Source organism: Colobus angolensis, unplaced genomic scaffold, assembly GCF_000951035.1.
Source record: "Colobus angolensis palliatus isolate OR3802 unplaced genomic scaffold, Cang.pa_1.0 Scaffold427, whole genome shotgun sequence".
Lineage (NCBI taxonomy): Eukaryota > Metazoa > Chordata > Mammalia > Primates > Cercopithecidae > Colobus > Colobus angolensis.
The window spans coordinates 814,949-835,179 of NW_012117677.1; the positions used below are offsets into that span (position 1 = coordinate 814,949).

At 40.7% G+C, this 20,231-nt stretch overlaps 1 pseudogene; it reads left to right on the plus strand.

Annotated features, from left to right (window-relative positions):
- Nucleotides 1-7,494: 7,494 nt before the first annotated feature.
- LOC105522372 lies at nt 7,495-13,973 on the plus strand (annotated as a pseudogene).
- The last annotated feature ends 6,258 nt before the right edge of the window (nt 13,974-20,231 follow it).

Below are 20,231 nucleotides of genomic sequence, written 5' to 3' on the forward strand. Positions count from 1 at the left end.
AGAGAAACCCTCACTTAACCCCGAGCTCACCACAGCTGAGCTCACTACACGGAAGCCGGCCTCCTCCACTTCACAGATCTCAACTTTTATATGAATTTACAATGTATTGGCACAGATGAAGTCGCGTTTCAAGGCATGTGTTAGGGGCCTTTGATTAAAATTGCAAAACGACAGACTTCTGGCGACCATGCTGTGGGGTGCCTCGGAAGTGTGAATCACCAAAGATTCCTACGGAAATTGGGTTTATTTTCAAAGTTAGCATCTCAGCCATGGTTGAAAAATGAATAAAAGTTATACCTAAAAGACAAGGCGTGGCCGGACAGGCCCTCGGTGACCTACACTTTCACCTCTTCTACGCTGTCAGTCGAGAGTACTCTTTTTGAGGCATTGTTGGTCTCTTTCTTCAAGAAGCTAACTCCTTTAAGATTCGGCTTAGGTAATACTTTCCTCTTGGCACCCTGTTACGGGAGCCCCAAGGTAGTGTGATCTCCTTGCTGGCTTCCTCAGTACCTGGAAAGTTTCTGGACAGCTGGAATGTGGCACATTCGTGTATATGAAAAATCAGCTTCCAAGTACTTACCTGAATTTCAAGCACGAATGTGATTTAGCAGGCTACTTGCCACTGAGGTTATTCTGTCAGGGTTGACAACTGTTATTGAACGTCTTTCTAGTAAGCGAACCCTTTCTCTTTCGAGACCTGTTTATCTCCTTGTTTGCTGTCCAGAGAGTGCAAAAAATACTTTTCATTTTCTATGCAGACAGAGACAATCTTTATTTTTATCTTGGCTCCGGTTCCTCAGTCCCCAGCACAGTGAGTCCTCAGTGAGCACCTAATACCAAATGGATGGTTGCAGATTTCTCCCACTAAGCAACAAAGCATCATAAATACCCCGTAGGGCTAGGTGAGTACAAGGTGACCATACACTGCTACCTGGTGCATCTGAGACCACGATGAGCGGTGCTCCAGGTCTTTCAGCTTTCTCTCTCTCCCTTTTTTTTCTACTTTGTTTCTGTATCTTCCTCTCAGTACTTCTCTTTTTGTTCTCTTTAGCCCGTTTTTCTAAGCTTTTACTCTCATTCTGTTGAGGTCTTCTGGGTAGCACCTGGGGATGGAGTAGTGAATAGCAGGACTATTTAGCTTGAGCTTCGTATTCACGAATATTCAAATTAGACTATTAATGTTATTTCTTTTTCTTTTTTCTTTCGTTCGTTCTTTCTTTCTTTTTTATTTTTGAGACAGAGTGTCACCCTGTCACCCAGGCTGGAGTGCAATGGCGTGATCTCAGCTCACTGCAACCTCTGCCCCCCAGATTCAAGCGATTCTCCTGCCTCAGCCTCCTGAGTAGCTGGGATTACAGGTGGGCACCACCACATCCAGCTAATTTTTTTTGTATCTTTATTAGAGACGGGGTTTCATCATGTTGGCCAGGTGGTTGGTCTTGAACTCCTGACCTCATGATCCGCCCGCCTCGGCCACCCAAAATGCTGGGATTACAGGCATAAGCCCCCGTGCCCAGCTCTTAATGTTATTTCAAAATGAGATATGCCTTGACAGATTAGAGATATGTTCACATGCAGCTTTATTAATTAACTTTAAAGATCTAAAACATACCATAACTTAGTAAACCAATATTGGCATCTCTTCTTCTTTTTGTTTATTGAAGGCCTTAGAAATTGGAATTGGCCAGGCCCTTTCTCAACTTCTGTGCTAAAGTTTCTGTTGCTTCTGTCTGCATCTCCTGCTGCTTGTTCAAGCCCACCAGTGGAAGGCATGGTGGTTACTTTTCCTCAGGAAACCTTCAGTGTTAGAGTAACTCCTTGAACTTTAAGAAGGTTCCTTCCTTGGCCCTGTGGCATGCAGTTTTAAAGATGGAGTCCACTGAGGGTGAGCGGAACCATATCTGGTCACTTATCAGAACTCATTTGGAGAATCTCTCTGAGCAGAACAAAACAGAAGTGAGCCACTACTGCTCACCTTCAGTCATAGCCCAGCACTGCTTCTGCCAGTCAACAGAGCTCAGGGGCCTACCTTCCTGAGAAGGAACTGGCCGTGACTGGCAGAGCCAGTGAGATCTGATTGGGCGACAAGATAATTATGATTTTTTTTTTTTTTAATCTTCCCCGACAAGAGTGTTTAAACAACAGTATCTCATTGAAGGCACAACTGTTCAAAATCTGGGATGAATGTTCAGATGACTGTATCACACTGATTACAACACTGGTCATTTTCTGATTTGTTCCTCAAATCTGAGGAAAGAGCCAGATGCTCTGGGAGCAACGTATTCCAGGTCTACTCTACTAGGGCTATTTGGAAAATAATCCCTGTAATATAAAATGGTTCTGTCTATCTGAGGTAGTATTATTGAACTCTATCTGTGGTGGTGTAATTATGGCTAAGTTACTTACATAATTTGTCATTGTTTTACTTTCTCTCTGTGGCTTTGAACACATGTGCCAGACTGTGACACTTGGGATTTAGGAATGCTCAGAAGGCCAGAAAGGAAAGTATATTTAGGCAACCATATATTAGCTATATTAGGCAACTACATATAGCTATAATCTATATTAGGCAACTCATTGGCTAACTATACTATTTTTTGTTTTTCTCAATGGGAATACAAAGTTTTGGTCAGCTTATTGGCAAGATGAGACTTTGTAACTCATTCCCGACCAATATTTATCTCCTTTTCTGAAAAGATATTGTTTAATACCAAATTCAAAACCTGACTTTTGCTTATAAACTCAAATAAGTGTTTTGTTTTCACTAATTAATTCAATAATCATTTTAGAAAAATTTTAAAATAATTATATTTAAATTGTGCAATAGATTGGTTCGATAGGCTCAGTAAATTAATCTCAAAATAATTAATTTGAAGCCTCTTAAACTTTTCATTTTAAAACATATTTTGATTTATAAATTGCAAAGTACAAAGAGTTCTGTGTACACTTCACCCAGTTTCCCCTGATGTTAACATCTTCTATAACCATCATATATTTGTCGAAACAAAAACATAAGTATTGGTGTATTACTACTGACTAAACTAAAGAATTTTTCAAGCTTCATCAGTTGTCCACTAATGTCTTTTTTACTGTCCCAGGATCTAATTCAGGAAACCGCATTTAATGTAATGAGTGTAATAGGTGATCAGCAACTGTCTGGGGCCAGTGGTACAGGCAGTAAGAAGAATTTACCAAGATAGTTGTAGGTAAAGAAAGGCAGATTTATTTGAGAAAGTAGGAAAAGGTATTGCAAGGGTGCAACAGGCAGGTCAGCGAAAGAGGAGCTGACTGCAAAGAGACAAAAGCTTGCTAGGAATTTTATAGGATGGTGCTTGTGCTCTGCGCTTGAAGAAGACTTTGTGTAGTAATAATAATGCTGAAGTTGCAGTGAGCTAACTTGAATTTTTTTATCAGCCAAGAATCTGGTGATAGCTGGGCACAGGAAGATTGTGAGTGATTACGCATGTGGGCTATGTGTCCTGGACCATGAAGAAAGGCAGACTTATAGCTTATCTATCTGCTTTCTCGTTTTGCTTTCCCCTGGTCCTGCCAGCCTGAATCCTTTTCCCGAATTAGGACTCTACCTTTCTTCACGCCCCGACAGAGCAACAATGACTAATCTTTGGCATGTGGTTGAATTTCTCATTTTCCAACTGCTTCTTGCTGACCAGGGGTGTAGAGTTGGCCCTACCTAGGATTGTTAGTCGGTTAGGGGGTTATGTGGGCCTAAATCCCGGAATTGAGACTTAAATTGGGCAGGGTTACTATGAGACTATGGGGGAACAGCACTTGTAGCCTAAAATATTGTTCTGTTGCATTCAAAGGAAAGTTATGGAATTCTCTTAGTAGCTGATAGATTTGCTGTAGTACTATTTTGGTTTGAAATTGTTGTATCCTAGAAAACACAAAACCAGATGTAGTATTAACAATACATGATGCAAATAAACAAACTGATATGAGCTTTATTATAGGCAGAAGAAGTTGAGCAACCCATGGCCAAATTTAACTGGAGAACCTTTGAAATAGTTGTGCTAAAAAGGAATCTTGAGGAACTCTTTTATGAAGGCCCTTTAATATTTTTATGCTCTCTGTTATCTTTTCTAAACTTTCTTCTACCTGACCTGAGTTACTGATGTAAAAGCAACAAGTTTTATTTAACAGCATGCAGGTGCCTCCTGCTTCAGCAGGAAGCACGTCCAACATGAGTTGATTCTGCAAAACATCCCCTGCCAATAAGTTTAGGGCCTGCCGATGGGCTTCAATGGCTGTGACTGTAACTTCCCAAGATTGCTGGACTAGGATGGTGAGATTGTGAATACTGCATTTAAGCATGGGTATATCTGCAAACCAAAAGATTGCACAGGCTACAGAATGTCCTAGGTCATTTTTCTCTATGGCAGGATTATTATTGGCGAGGATGCCATATGATGGGAGACTAAGTACTGCTTCTGATGTCCTTTGGAGGGACCACATAAGAAGGATTTTAACTTTTGAACTTGGCCAGAGGTTTCAAAGTCTGGGGAGTTATATATATGCACTCCAGATATTGCTGCAACTATAGTGCAAGTGTTTCTTCACTTAATAGGCAAGGCTAGAAATACATTAGATCTGTATACAAAGAAGAACCCAGTTCCTTTTCATGAAACTCCTGAAGAGGAACCTCATAACCGGGCATAGGTGTGATTAGTTTAGATTCCAGTATGATTTGCATAAATAGAGGGATCCCATGGTCCCCCAGGATTAAATGTGGATGGGCGGTGACCCAGAAAGTAGTTATCCATGCATAAGGGGGTAAAAGTTAGACTTGTAGTGTTATGTGAATGTGGGGCCTGACAGATATGATTTTTGAATATTAATGGGATAAGAGAAAATTGAGGAAAAGATGTAGATGTATTAGTGAAGTTGAGAAGTCATCCAGTTTTGACTGCTATTTCTGTATATTCCATCTTGGTTGCTGAACTATTTATAGGCATAAAGGAATTGTTATAAATCTTTCTGGCATGAACTTTGTTGTTTCCTCATCAGAGAGAAAAACTGGAGGTACACAGTAAACTTGTTAAGAGTCATTATATGGCTTCCATTCTGGTTTGTTTGGTTATAGCTGAGAGTGTAATTGCAATGGGCTTGTGTGTTAAAGCCCCTGGGAAAGGGCCAGACTTCTTGGAATTTCTAGCCTTACAGGCCATCTCTGGTGACCTCCCTATTTGCTCAGTCACTGTGGATGATTAGCATGAGGGATCAGTTGGCCTAGGTTTACCTCATAAACCTGTATTTTTGGTGTGCGTGTACCTGGTGTAGTTGAATCCAAAGCATTGGGCTTCTGTGTTAGCAATTTATTCTATAGATAGTGGGACTGCTAGGAGAGTAATGTCATTCTCAAGTCACTGCCAACGTGAGCATATCCAGCGGTTAGTGCTGTGTGTTGTGTTAGCAACCTGAGATATTACTGGTTAGACTGGGTGCTTGGTGCAGCCATGGAAGCAATAGTTAGCCATGATAGACAGAATAAATGCAGAAGGATATTTAAGGAAAATGACAATATACAGTAAACTCAGAGAGACAGGAAAGAAGAAAGGCTGTAAAGAGTATGAAAAAAACCAAACACTTAGTACTTAGTACCTCAGCATATCAATGTTGTGGTATGGGGGTAAATAACATTACTAGGACAAAGATGAAGAAATATCCCCTGGGCAGTAGTTTTGGAGGTCCCCCCTGCAAATAGTAATCGTGTACTATCTCCCTTATAAAAGCATTAATATCAAGAGGGTGAAGCTGCTCAAGAGAGGCAGTTGGATAGTTACTGAGAGCTTGCAGTAGAATTGAATAAAAAGAGTCAGCTTTAAGAATAACATTTAAGGGCCGGGCATGGTGACTCACACCTGTAATCCCAGCACTTTGGGAGGCCAAGGTGGGCAGATAACCTGAGGTCAGGAGTTCGAAACCAGCCTGGTCAAAATGGTGAAACCCTGTCTCTACTAAAAAAACTACAAAAATTAGCTGAGCGTAGTGACACACACCTGTAGTCCCAGCTACTTGGGAGGCTGAGGCAGGAGAATCCCCTGAACCTGGGAGGCAGAGGTTGCAGTGAGCCAAGACTGGGCCACTGCACTCCAGCCTGGGTGACATAGTGAGTCTGTGTCTCAAAAAAAAAAAAAAAGAAAACAAAAGAAAAAAAAAAGAATAAGGTTTAAAGGAGGTGCTGGATTTATTTCCATCAACTTTAAGGGAGATTTAAAAATTCTAGGTTGTTTGGTTTAACAAAACCTCTTTTACCTTTTTTTTTAAATGTAAATGAGTTTCCAATGTTTACCTTCTAGTTAGACCGTAAATAATGAGTATCATCTCAGCAGTAGCAGCTGAGTAACAGCAGGTTTAAAGCAGGCAGAAAAAAAGAGAGGAAGATAGAGAGCTTTAGAAGACTCTACTTAACTCTATAATGCAGGTTAACCATTTGAGCTATGAATTTTTTTGTTGTAGTTTGCCCATCAGTGTAAATGTGCACAAAATTATAATAGTGAAAGAGATCCGATCTAGCCCACCTGCCCCTCTTGCCTTTAGCTTGTAAGCTGCCTTAATCATTCCAGGGCTTTTGGGCTGAGTTAATTTTAGAAGACATCTAGGTTATAGTTTAATGATAATAGCCCTTCCCCCAAACTCAAACACCTTTTTAAAGCTAATGAGTGGCCATCAGGCCAGGGGGTGGAGAGGAGCCTGATTTCTGCTAAGGCGTAGATGTAGACTGCCAGCCATTCCTGTAGATAACACCACTATTGTAGGTTTGCCTTTTGAGGTATCTTTTCAGGTTTTTTGAAGTCTGACACCCATGGCTCTACCTGGACCCACCAATCCCACTCCTGTGACCTCACTCAAAAGCGATTCAGTGTGCAGGAGGACAGCTTCCACTCCATGTGATTTCATCTCTACCGCAACCAATCAGCAGCAACCCCAGCCACCCCACCCCTCCCCTAAACTGCCTTTGAAAAACCCCTAAACTAGGATCTTTGGACAAGGTTGATTTAAATACTAACTCCATCTCCCACGTGGCATGGCTGGCCTCATGTCTATTAAACTTTTTCTGTACTGTAATACTGTACTCTTTCTTTGTACATACAGCAGGCAGGAAAACTCCTCGGGTAGTTACACATCCAACCCACAACTCAGGACTCAAACACCTGTGTGGCTCTGCTTCTACCAGATGGGCCTGGGGCTCGGATGTTCCTTTTATACAAGGAATGAATCTCTGGGTTGGCCACTCCTGTATTCCCTCACTGGGAACACATTTTCAGGTGTATCTGCTGTACAGGGCCATTCTAAGGGTATGCTCAAGTTATTCCTCCCAGGGGCGTTTACCCTACATTTGACAAGAGTTTCCTAAGTTTCCATTTTCTCATCCCCATTTTGCAGATGGGAAATGAGAGTTGTAGTGGGATTTAAATTTTATAATCATAAGAGATCATTTAGAAGAGTGTCTGGTACAGACTAAGAACTGAGGAAATGTTACCCGTTCTTGCCACTGTGTTCCAGAAACAGTGGAGTGGATGCATCAACCTTCTGATCGGGTGGGTAAGAAGCAGCAAAGACTTAGTGCTAGAACAAAAGTCATTTAAGGAAATCAGACTTTGGCTAGAGCGAATTAGAGTTGTAAGGAAGAATGTTCCATTGACAAAATGAAAGAAATATGAAATGAGAATATAATTCTTGAAAGCAAATTAAATGCAGTTTTTCATTACTGAAAGCTATGTGGGGCAGAGTTCTTACTAATTCTCCCTGTGTGGGTCTACTTTTAATCTATTTGTGTCATCACCATTTCAAGCTTAGCTCACATTTAAGCAATGAATAAACAGGGAAAATCCTCTAATTTGTAGAGGTTAATTTTATTTTTATTTTTATATTTTTGAGCCCGAGTCTCACTCTGTCACCCAGGCTGGAGTGCACTGGCCCAGACCTCAGCTCACTGCAAGCTCTGCCTCCCAGGTTCAAGCGATTCTCGTGCCTCAGCCTCAAAAGTAGCTGGGATTACAGGCGCCTGCCACCATGCCCAGCTAATTTTTATATTTTTAGTAGAGACAGGGTTTCACCATGTTGACCAAGCTAGTCTCAAACTCCTGGCCTCAAGTGATCCACCCGCCTCATCCTCCCAAAGTGCTGGGATTACTGGCATGAGCCACTGTGCTGGCTGAGGTTATTTTTATAATAATCATTACAAGTACTATAATTAAGTTGTTGAAAAAAGGCTTATTGTATAATAACTATTTTATAATAACATAACTTGACCTTTGAATAGTGTTTTGCCTTTTTCAGAGAACTTTCAGGGTCATTTTTTTATGTGATCTTTGAGTTAAAGGATGGTGTAGGAATTGTAATCCGCATTTTGCTAATGCAGAAACTGAAGTTCAGAGGGAAGAAAGTGTGTTAGGAAAGGCTTCATAGGGGAAGTGACACAGCACCGTAGCTTGAGAGATGTGTAGGTGATTCCTCAAGTAGATAGGGGCTGAGGGGTTTTCAGCAGAGGTGCTGCAGAGGGTAGGGCAGGTAGGGCATAGTGATAGAGGAGGGGGAGTTCTATAGTGGCACCAAATACTTTGATATATCTGATGCTTTGGGTAAGGGGAGCAGTGTAGAGTCAGGGCTTTGTGTATCAGGCTAGGAGTTTGGACTTTATTCTCTGCCAGGGAGGTACTTTCAGGCAAAGGAGAGTAATATGATTAGATTTCAGTTTAGGAAGATCACTATGTCAGTAGTGTAGAAGCTGAACTGGAAAGATGTTTAGGTGGTAGGTTCAAGCTAGCTGATATTTTCTAATCCTATTGATCATGAGGTCTCAGTTCCCAGGTATGGTGACAATGAGCAAGTGTAGACAGCCAGGTTGGCACTAGCAGCATAAACTGCTTGTGACAAAAGCGCAGCATTTAGACACAGAAACCACTGGCTCCTGTCCTAGATTTGTCAGATCTACAAATTTTCCTGGAGCACTTACCGTTTAATTTCCTTTGGCTTACCTCATCTGTGTAATGAGGGTATTTGTATGGCACCAGCTTTGCATATGTTAACATTGATGAAATACTTCAAATAAAACAAATCGGAACTTGGGAATGAAGATAGATATGAATATGCTACAGGCTGGTCCCAAAATCATAGCAAAGGATGGAGGGCTTAGCAGGTTGCCTATGCTATATAAGCTGGTAAGCTGGGTTGATAAGAGGTTTTAAGATCCAGTTTTGAGCAGCCTCTATCATAAATAATTATTCAAAGGACTTCCATGTTTTATTGTCTTCTTGAAAAGCAGAGTACCCACAAGATTTATACAGAGTTTTTAAGTTTAGCATTGTATTATAGCCAGCACTCTCTCTTGAAATCAGGCGGGAAGCAAAGCAAAATGTCCACTAGTTCTCAATGAATGGTTTATTTATCCTATTTGCAATTGCACAGAGAACTGACTTCCTACAAAGGAGAAAACAGTTGATAGATCTTCTGAGACAATAAACTGGGTGAATGAGGGGCTTTGTTTTAAGCCTGCTAGACAGAATTTCTCCAGGATCTGAACTTCCTGTATCTAGGGTGGGAAGCCCAGAGAAATGTACAGTAGCCCTTCCCTCCTAATTCTAACCCCACAGAATTTGTGTCAGAACCACCAAGATCAGATTCTGAGTGACATCAGAGCATTTATTAGGAGAGAACAGATTACTGAAGGTGACCACTTTCAATATTAGCTAGTCACATACCCAGGATGTCTATAATCTTATCAACAACAGAAATCAATCTTCTAACATGATGCAAAGAGGGGAAAGAAAGAAATGCCTGAGTGGAGGCTGGCCAGGAAAATTCCAATGCTGATGAACTGAAGGCAATGGAAGTTTGTATATCATTTCTCTAGCAGGCGTAGGAAGGTACTTTACACAGTAGGTGGGTTTCTAGAAAGTTAACTATTTTTATTTATTTATTTTTGAGTCTCGCTCTGTCGCCCAGGCTGGAGTGCAGTGGCACAATCTCAGTTCACTGCAACCTCTGCCTCCCAGGTTCAAGTGATTCTCTTGCCTCAGTCTCCCAAGTAGCTGGAACTATAGGCATGCGCCACTGCACCCAGCTAATTTTTGCATTTTTAGTAGAGATGGGGGTTTCGCCATTTTGGCCAGGCAAGTCTCGAACTCCTGACCTCAAGTGATCCATCCACCTCAGCCTCCCAAAGTGCTGGTAGAAACTTAACTATAACTATAATTTTTTCAAATGGAATTTTCTTTTAAATATACTTTAGGATTTGGTCACTTAAAGGAATGTTTTGGAGAATCTGCTTGTGAACATTCTTTTTTTTTTTTTTCTGAGGGTCTCACTCTGTTGCCCAGACTGGGGTACAATGGCACGATCTTGGCTCACTGCAACCCCCACCTCCCAGGTTCAAGCGATTTTCCTGCCTCAGCCTCCTGAGTAGCTGGGATTACAGGTGCGTGCCACCACGCCTGGCTGATTTTTGTATTTTTAGTAGAGATGGGGTTTCACTATGTTGGTCAGGCTGATCTCGAATTTCTGACCTCAGGTGATCCATCCACCTCAGCCTCCCAAAGTGCTGGGATTACAGGCGTGAGCCACCACACCTGGCCTGCTTGTGAACATTGTTTATATTTCATGGGCTTGTATTTTTTTATACTTTCCACCTATTCGAATTTTTTAAAGTGATAAACATTTGCCATTGTCTTACAAGCTCAATAAATTGGTCTTTACTTTCTGAAGCAATTTGTTATTGTTGCTATTTTCCTTGAGGGAAAAGCAAGGTTTCTGTGTTTGTATTTAAACCCCTCTGCTTTCTTATTTTTCTTTTTTTTGTTTTTTTTTGAGACGGAGTCTCACTCTGTCACCCAGGCTGGAGTGCAGTGGCATGATCTCGGCTCACTGCAAGCTCCGCCTCCCGGGTTGACCCCATTCTCCTGCCTCAGCCTCATGAGTAGCTGGGCTTACAGGTGCCCGCCACCATGCCTGGCTAATTTATTTTTGTTGTTTTTTTTTTTTTTGTATTTTTAGTAGAGACGGGGTTTCACCGTGTTAGCCAAGATGATCTGGATCTCCTGACCTCGTAATCCACCCACCTCAGCCTCAAAGTGCTGGGATTACAGGTGTGAGTCACCGCACTCGACCTCTTATTTTTCTTTGTTGATTTTTTCCTCTCCTGGTATGACCAATGGTGAGAAGCCTGAGTTTATTGACTTTGACTAGGAATTTACTGACTTTGATTTTGTAATCGAGGCAGGTGACCACCTTTTTGATGAGGCCTGAGCGAATAAGGAAAGTCTCAATCACCCCCCCACCCACCTACGGAAATATATATATACCCCATGCCACTGTCACACTGACCCTGAACTGCCATCATGATACATTCTCTATCTTAGGCTAACGGCTTCATGTTCTAAAATACAAATACCCTGGAGAATTATTGGATTAAATGGTCTATTACGGCATAATGCTTTAATGAGAAATTATCTGAATATTTTTCTCCTGGCAGTAAAAAAAAAAAAAAAAAAAAAAGGGAGTTTTAATGGAGTATACCAAGAAAGAGATGGTCTTGGAATCTGGGCACCATCCCAGGAAGACAGACTTAACTAAAGGCAAAAGTTCTAGGCTGCTGAGGAGCTGTAAAAGGGATACTGAATGCTGGGGAAGTATGATGGAAAAGCTGCTCAGTATTGAAGAAAGGGAAAATGCAAAGTAGAGCTAAAGCAAACTTGGATTTATGATACAAGTTAGCTTAGGGAAGACTGAACTCTTAGTATCTTTAATTTCATTGTTTGCCAATCATTTGAGAAGAAAAACCTGAACATTTCATACATTCCTTCTAGTATTTATTGATCACTCATATGTACTGGACACTTTGTTAAGTGCTGATCATACAAAGTAGAACAAGATATTCTTGTCCTTAAAGAGTTTATATTTTAAAGGGAGAGATAGGGCTGGATGCAGTGGCTCATGCCTGTAATCCCAACATTTTGGAAGGCCAAGGCAGGTGGATTGCTTGAGCTCTGTGGTTTGAGACCAGTCTGGGCAACATTGTGAAACCCCATTTCTACAAAAAATACAAAAATCAACTGGGCATGGTGGCCTGAGCTTGTAGTCCCAGCTACTCGGGAGGCTGAGGTGGGAGGATGGCTTGACCCCAGGAGGCAGAGGTTGCAGTGAGCCAAGATCACACCACTGCACTCCAGCCTGGGTGACAGACCCAGGCCCTGTCTCAATAAAATAAAATAAATAAAGGGAAAGATAGGACAAAAACTATATATATTTTCAAGTTGTGACAAGTGCAGTGAAGAACACAAAACAGGTACTTTTGGTATATTTTTTTGTTTTCTGCTTTACAATTAGATTGCCCTGTGAAATCTATGGTAAAACAGAGATAAATTGGTAAGGGCTGCAGTCTTCATAATCTACATAAAAACTATGATTGACTCAGGTCCTATATAAGGAAATTTCTGGGGATAATCCTGTGACACTCTCAGTACTCTCTGAAATTCTGTAGAGCGAAGAGCTTGTGGATTCTGGCAGGAAGAACAATCAAGGTGAAGGTGAAGATGTTGAGCTGGAATCTGGACAACTATGTCCACAAAACCCCGCTGGACTTACAGATTGTTCCAAGAAACTATGATCCTACCTTACATCCTTTTGAGGTCCTGCAAGAATATGTAAGAGTTTTAAATGCTACCAAACTGGAAGGAGTATTTGCAAAACCATTCCTTGCTTGGCTGGATGGTCACCGAAATGGAGTCAGTTGCTTGGCAAAGCATCCAAAGAGCCTGGCTACTGTCCTGTCTGGGCTATGTGATGGAGAGGTTAGAATTTGGAACCTGACTCAACTGAAATGTATCTGTATAATACAAGCACATGAAGGCTTTGTACGAGGAATATGTACTCGCTTTTGTGGGACTTCTTTTCACTGTTGGTGATGACAAAACTGTGAAGCAGTGGAAAATGGATGGGCCAGGCTATAGAGAGGAGGAAGAGCCATTACATACAATATTAGGAAAGACAGTGGGATTAACAGGAAAGACAGGAGGAAGAGCCATTACATACAATATTAGGAAAGATACTGGGATTGATCATCACTGGAAAGAAGCTGTTTTTGCCACATGTGACAGCAACTAGACATTTGGGGTGAACAAAGAACTAATCCTATATGTTCAATGACCTGGAGATTTGACAGTATAAGTAGTGGTAAATTTAATGCAATTGAGACATTTATCTTGGAAAGTTGCATGTCTAATAGGAATATAGTACTATATGATATGAAGCAAGCTACTCCTCTGAAAAAGGTTATCTTAGATATGAGAACAAATACAATCTGTTGGAACCCTATGGAAGCTTTCATTTTTATGGCAGCAAATGATTATAACTTATTTACTTTTGATATGTGTGCACTGGACACTCCTGTAATGGTCCATATGGATCATGTATCTGCAGTGCTTGATGTGGATTACTCTCCCACTGGGAAAGAGTTTGTGTTTGCTAGTTTCGATAAATCTATTTGAATCTTTTCTATAGACAAAAGTCAAAGCAGGGAAGTATATCACACAAAGTGAAAGCAACATGTTCTCTGTGTAAAATGGACTTCTGACAGCAAGTATATTATGTATGGATCTGATGAAATGAGCATTCACCTATGGAAAGCTAATGCTTCTGAAAAATTGGGTGTGCTTACATCACAAGAAAAAGCAGCCAAGTATTATAACCAGAAACTGAAGGAGAAATTTCAGAATCATCCTCATATACAACCAACAGCTCATCATTGACATCTACCAAATTCTGTCTATAGCCCAATTCAGGAACAGTGCATCATGAAGGAAGCTTGTTGACAAAAGGAAGTGAATCACATTAAACACAGCAAGCCTGGATCTGTGCCAGTTGTGTCAAAGAAGAAGAAACACATAGTGCCAGTTGTAAAATATTTGGTATTCCTAACAATCCTGATGTATAATTACTTGTTACTTTTGACTTGAGAACTCTATAAATAAAAGTGCTGGGACTAGATTAATTGTAAACATTTCAGTTATATATGTAGAGCTTTATCATTGCTCCTTTTAGCTACCCTGATAAATGATTCTTAAAGGTGGGCTAATTGATAAGACTGTCTAACTGTTTTATCCTTAATCTGTGTTCTTCTTTCATTGAAGGATATAGTACTTACAGTACTTGCAACTAACTCATTTTTTTCCGGGGTTTTATTTTATTTTATTTTTTTTTGAGACAGAGTCTCGCTGTGTCACCCAAGCTGGAGTGCAGTGGTGCAATCTTGGCTCACTGCAAGCTCTGTCTCCCAGATTCAAGCAATTCTTCTGCCTTAGCCTCCCGAGTAACTGGGACTACAGGTGCGTGCCACCACGCCCAGCTAATTTTTGTGTTTTTAATAGAGACAGGGTTTCACCATGTTGGTCAGGCTGGTCTTGAACTCCTGACCTCGTGATCCTCCTGCCTCGGCCTCCCAAAGTGCTGGGATTACAGGTGTGAGCCACCGCACCCAGTCATTTTTTCCCGTCTTTTTTTTTTTTTTTTTGAGATGGAGTCTTGCTCTTGTTGCCCAGGCTGGAGTGCAATGGTGTGATCTTGACTCACTGCAACCTCCACCTCCCGGGTTCAAGCGATTCTCCTGCCTTAGCCTCCTGAGTAGCTGGGATTACAGGTGCCCGACACCATGCCTGGCTAATTTTTTTTTTGTATTTTTAGTAGAGACAGGGTTTCATTATGTTGGCCAGGCTGGTCTCGAACTCCTGACCTCGTGATCTGCCCACTTTGGTCTCCCAAAGTGCTGGAATTACAGGCATGAGCCACCATGCCTGGCCTTTTTTCCTTTACAGATATACTTACTTTCTCTCTGATCTATTATCATAGATACTTTACATTTGAATTGACATTTAAGACCAAACATTTCTTCTAATACCTTTAATATTACTTTGAAAATGATTGCAATGATGTTTCTCCCTATGATTCCACATAACATTTAGAAGAATGATGTCAACTTTTTATAACTGAATTTATTTCTATTGCTTTATTTTTATTTGGCTTTTTGACCCTTTCAAAACAATCAGCCTGCATTTATATAACTTTTATAAATAATATTATAATTTGGGTCAAGTTAAGATAATAAAACTTCCTTTCAGCATTGGAAAAAAAAAGAAATTCTGTAGACTCAATGTTCTAAACACTGAGGGGCTCCTCAGAGCCAATTCTAATAATTAAACAGGTGAGATTAACTGCTGCCTGTGTGGTTTGATGTTAAACCCTATCTTCTGTTTGCTATGCCCACCTCCTATACAATCCCCACCCTCCTGTTACATATCCCGAAATTCCAGGCTTGAGAATTCTAATAGACTGGCCTAAAAAGAAGAAAACAGGGAAATGTGATTAGTCATGAAGTAGCTAGTGACAAGGAGAGAGGAATGAGGAATATGCCCAGAGCTGTGGAAAAAAACGAACAAGAAAACTGACTGAAGATACTCCACGTAGGAGAGTGAATTCACACCATTTCAACATCAGTAACTTAGGTAATGAGAAGAGGGAGAGTGGTCAACAGAATTCCTTTTAAGTTTAATAGTGTAGGGGCTGCGTGCACTGGCTCATTCCTGTAATCCCAGCACTTTGGGAGGATTGCTGGAGCCCAGGAATTCAAGACCATCCTGGGGAACATGGCAAGACCTTCTCTCTACTAAAAAAAAAAAAAAAAAAAAAAAAAAAAGAGCATAGCATGGGGATCCCATGCACGAAACTCCAAAGTAAGCCTTTGAGGACTTGTTGCTCAGCGTTAAAAGGAGGTACTATAAATAGGTACTATGCATGCATAATCCTAAACAGTTTCTTAGCTAAGCATGTGATTACTAAAGCCATTAGAAGTAAGAAGACAGGGAGATAACTTAATGTTATTTTTATGTTAAAAGGTTACTTGTACTGTCATTAATAGAATACCAAGGAACTATGTAAAATATGTTTATGTCTTGTTCTCATGTATCTGCTAGTGAAAGAGACAAGATAATTAATTAGAGCAATCAAATAAAACTATCTTCTCAGGTCTTTTAGTGGCACACATTTTTGTCTGCCCAGCATTCCTTGTGGGAAACATGCTCCTCCTCCAACACTCCAAAGTATTTCTGGTCATGTGGTTTGGGCCAGGGATGAGTATGTGATGTAGGCCCAGGCAATCAGTATATTGTATTCCTCTCATCACAGTGACTGGCTCGTGAAAGAGTATGTAGTATATGATGAACCATTTGAAAGTCTCTGGGTGTTTTACCAGAGACTTTCCAGAAAAATGTCCCTTTTTTGGATCATAGGCTCTAAAATCTCTAGAGGTCTGGAGCAGCCAGGATCCATCCATCTTGCTGCTACACGGAGGGGGCTAACTTGAAGATGAAGCAAAGTAAACGCAAAGAATGCTAGGAAGAATAGGGAACTGGGGAAGAAAGAGTCCAAACAGATATTTTGTCCATGCTAAGAGATCCTTGTGTGAATGAAATTCAGTAGAAGGATAGATTCCTATTACCCTATTAGCAAGGGGACAGTTGGTGGGGCGGAGGGGGTATGACTCACCGTAGAACCACTTGTCCTTGTCAGGAGGGGCTAAGCTCCCCCAGGAAATTTACAGTGGTAGGGGAATGATGATAACAAGTAACCAGTCTGGGACTTACTTGAAGTTATTTGCCTTTCGGTAACTTCAAGACTGCTGAATATGTACCCACTTTCCTGGAAGCCTTCTTGTGCCCTCTGCTGCCTTAATGTCAACTTGAATCATCTGATTCACCTAAGATACTGTCGAAGTCTAACATAATGGTTTTGTTGTCTTACTCAAGCGTCAGATTTTAAGATGTTTTGAGGCAGGGCCTGTATCTCCCACTTCTGCATTTTCATGTTTTGCACAGCCCCAGAACCCAGTAAGCATTTCAGTGATGCTTGAATGAGTGAATCTGATAAGGCATATAGAAATAGAAGCCCTGAAATATTAGCCTGAAAAATTCATGGCTTTGCATTAAAGTACTGCCTCTCCAAGCATCCTCTTAAAAAATACAAATACCCAGAGGAAACATAACATGTTTAATTCTCATTTTTGGCAGTTAGCAGAATGAAGGTGTCAGAGGTGTTAAATAAAACAACTTCATCTTGAATAGGAGGTAAGTAAAATAAGGCTGAAACCTACTGGGCTGCATTCCTGGATGGTTAAGGCATTCTAAGCCACAGGACAAGATAGAAGATCAGTGCAAAATACAGGTCATAAAGACCTTGCTGATAAAACGGGTTACAGGAAAGAAGCCAGCAAAAACCCACCAAAACCAAGACGGTGACAAGAGTGACCTCTGGTTATCCTCACTACTACTCTCTCACCAGCGCCATGACAGTTTACAAATGCCATGGCAATGTCAGGAAGTTACCCAAGGAGGTCTGAAAATGGGGAGGCATGAATAATCCACCCCTTGTTTGGCTTATCATCAAGAAATAACCATAAAAAGGGGCAACCAGCAGCTCTCGGGGCTGCTCTGTCTATGGAGTAGCCATTCTTTTATTCCTTTACTTTCTTAATAAACTCCCTTTCACTTTATTGTATGGATTCACCCTGAATTCTTTCTTGCGTGAGAGTCAAGAACCCTCTCTTGGGATCTGGATTGGGATTCCTTTCCTGTAACAAAGGAAACTATAAAAATTGGATTTTAGGCCAGGTGCAGTGGCTCACACCTGTATTCCCAGCACTTTGGGAGGCTGAGATGGGCGGATCACCTGAGGTCAGGAGTTTGAGACCAGCCTGCCCAACATGGTGAAACTCCGTCTCTACTAAAAAAAAATTACAAAAATTCACCAGATGTGGTGGTGCATACCTGTAATCCCAGCTACTCGGGAGGCTGAGGCAGGAGAATCGCTTGAACCTGGGAAGTGGAGGTTGCAGTGAGCCAAGATTGCACCACTGCACCCCAGCCTGGGTGACAGAGTGAGACTCCATCTCAAAACACAAACAAAAACAAAATTGGATTTTAAAGAACACTGTTTGTATGAAAGAAAGGCCATAGATTTGTGTAACTAATTTGAAAAATAGTTTGCCATTATTTCCTAAAGCTGAACTTTCATCTATGTATGACCCAAAAATTTCACTCCTAGGGATGGGACCAAAGGAAACTGCTGTGGTTCAAATGTGTTCCCCAGATGTCAGGTGCTGGAAACTGAATCTCCAATGCAAGAGTGTTGATAGGTGGGACTTTTAAGAGGTGAGGGAGTAATGCTGTTATTGTGAGACTGGGTTAGTTATCTCAGGGGTGGGTTCCTGAGGGATGAGTTTGGCCCCTTCTCTTGTGTGAACACTTTCTCTTGCCGTGTGATGCCTTCCACCATGTTGTGATGCAGGAGATTCATCCCCTTGATCTGGGACTTTCTAACCTCCAGAACTGTGAGCCAAATAAATCTCTGTTCCTTATAAACTACCCAGTGTGTGATATTGTGTTATAGCTGCATAAAAAGGACCAAGATAGAAACTTTTACACATGTAAAACAGGAGATGTGTACAAGAATGTTCATAGCTGCCCTGTTTTTGATGCAAAAACTTGGAAACAACTGAAATGCCTGTTAACAGGAGAGTAGATGAATAAATTGCAGTGTATTTACACAAGTGTTGTAGGACCATAAAAACAAACGAACCACACTGATTCACAACAATGTGGATAACTCCTAGCAATAACATGAAGAAAATAAATGCCCCAAATTTATATGATATGATATATAGTCATACGCCACATAATGGCATTGCAGTCAATGATGGACTCCATATATGACAGTGGTCCCATAAGATTATAATGGAGCTGAAAAATTCCTATCACCTAGTGATGTTGTCCTGAGGAATTGACTAACAAGAAGTTTTCGGAAATGCAACAGAAATGCGTGGCTGAAGAAGAGGCAAGAGAAAAGGAAATTGCAGGAGAGGAAAAAGAAGAATCCCCAAGAAAATTCATGAAGGGTTTAGCAGAACATTTGCAAACCTCAACAAGCTCCTTAAAATGTTTAAATCATAGACCCCAACACCCCAATTAAGTTTTCATTAATAGAGAGGAATGTTCATAGTGCAGTATCTGTTTATAAGCAAATCTTTGACAAAACAAACAAACAAACAAACCAAGAATACCACCATGCATGTATTTCTGAAGAGTGACCCTCCTCAAGAAGAACCACAGGCAGGACCTTCAGGAGGAATTCCGGAAGAAGGCACTGTTATCATAGGAGATGACAGCTCTGTGCATGTTATTGCCCCTGAAGACCTTCCACTGGGACAAGTTGAGGAGGTGGAAGACAGTGACATTGATCAGGATGCTGTGTAGGCCTAGGCTAAAGTGCATGTTTTTAAGTTAGTTTTTAACAAAAAAATTTAAGAAGTAGAAAATAAAAATTTAAAAATGGAAAATTTGAAAAACAGCTGATAGAATAAGGATATAAAGAAAGAAAATACAATGTGTTCCTGTTTTAAGCTAAATGTTATTTTGAGAGTTTCAAAGTTTAAAAAAGTTTATAAAGTTAAAAAGTTACAGTAAGCTAATTTATTATGGAAGAAGGAAAATATTTTAAAAATAAATTTCCCATCGCCTAAGTGTCCAGGGTTTATAATCTCTACAGTACTCTATAGTAATGTCCTAGGTCTTCACATTTACTCAACACTCACTCACCCACTCATCCAGAACAACTTCCAGTCCTGCAAGCTCTACCTATGATAACTGCCCTATATAGGTATGCAATATATGAATCTTTAATACTGTTACTTTACCTTTTGTATGTTTAGATACCCACATACTTAGCATCGTGTTATAGTTGCCTACAATATTCAGTGCAGTGACATGCTGTGCAGGTTTGTAGCCTAGGAACAATAGGTTATGCCATTGCTAGTGTGAGCCTAGGTATGTAGCAGTCTACACCATCTAGGTTTGTGTAAGTGCTCTCTGTGATGTTCACACAATGACGAAATCACCTAATGATGCATTTTTTAGAATGTATTCCTGTCGTTAAATGATGCACAATGTATTTTTCTAGAGTTACAATTAATATAAAAATAAGCTTTATAGAAATACATATAGGTGCAATAAAACTATATTTCAAAAAGCCAAGGAATTCTCTGGATGATGGTGGCCCTGTGTGTGTGTGTGTGTGTGTGTGTGTGTGTGGTGAGGGGTGAGCATGTGTGTCCCTGTCTGAGTGAGCTCTGGCTGCCACAACAAAATTCTATAAACCGGGTGGCTCACACA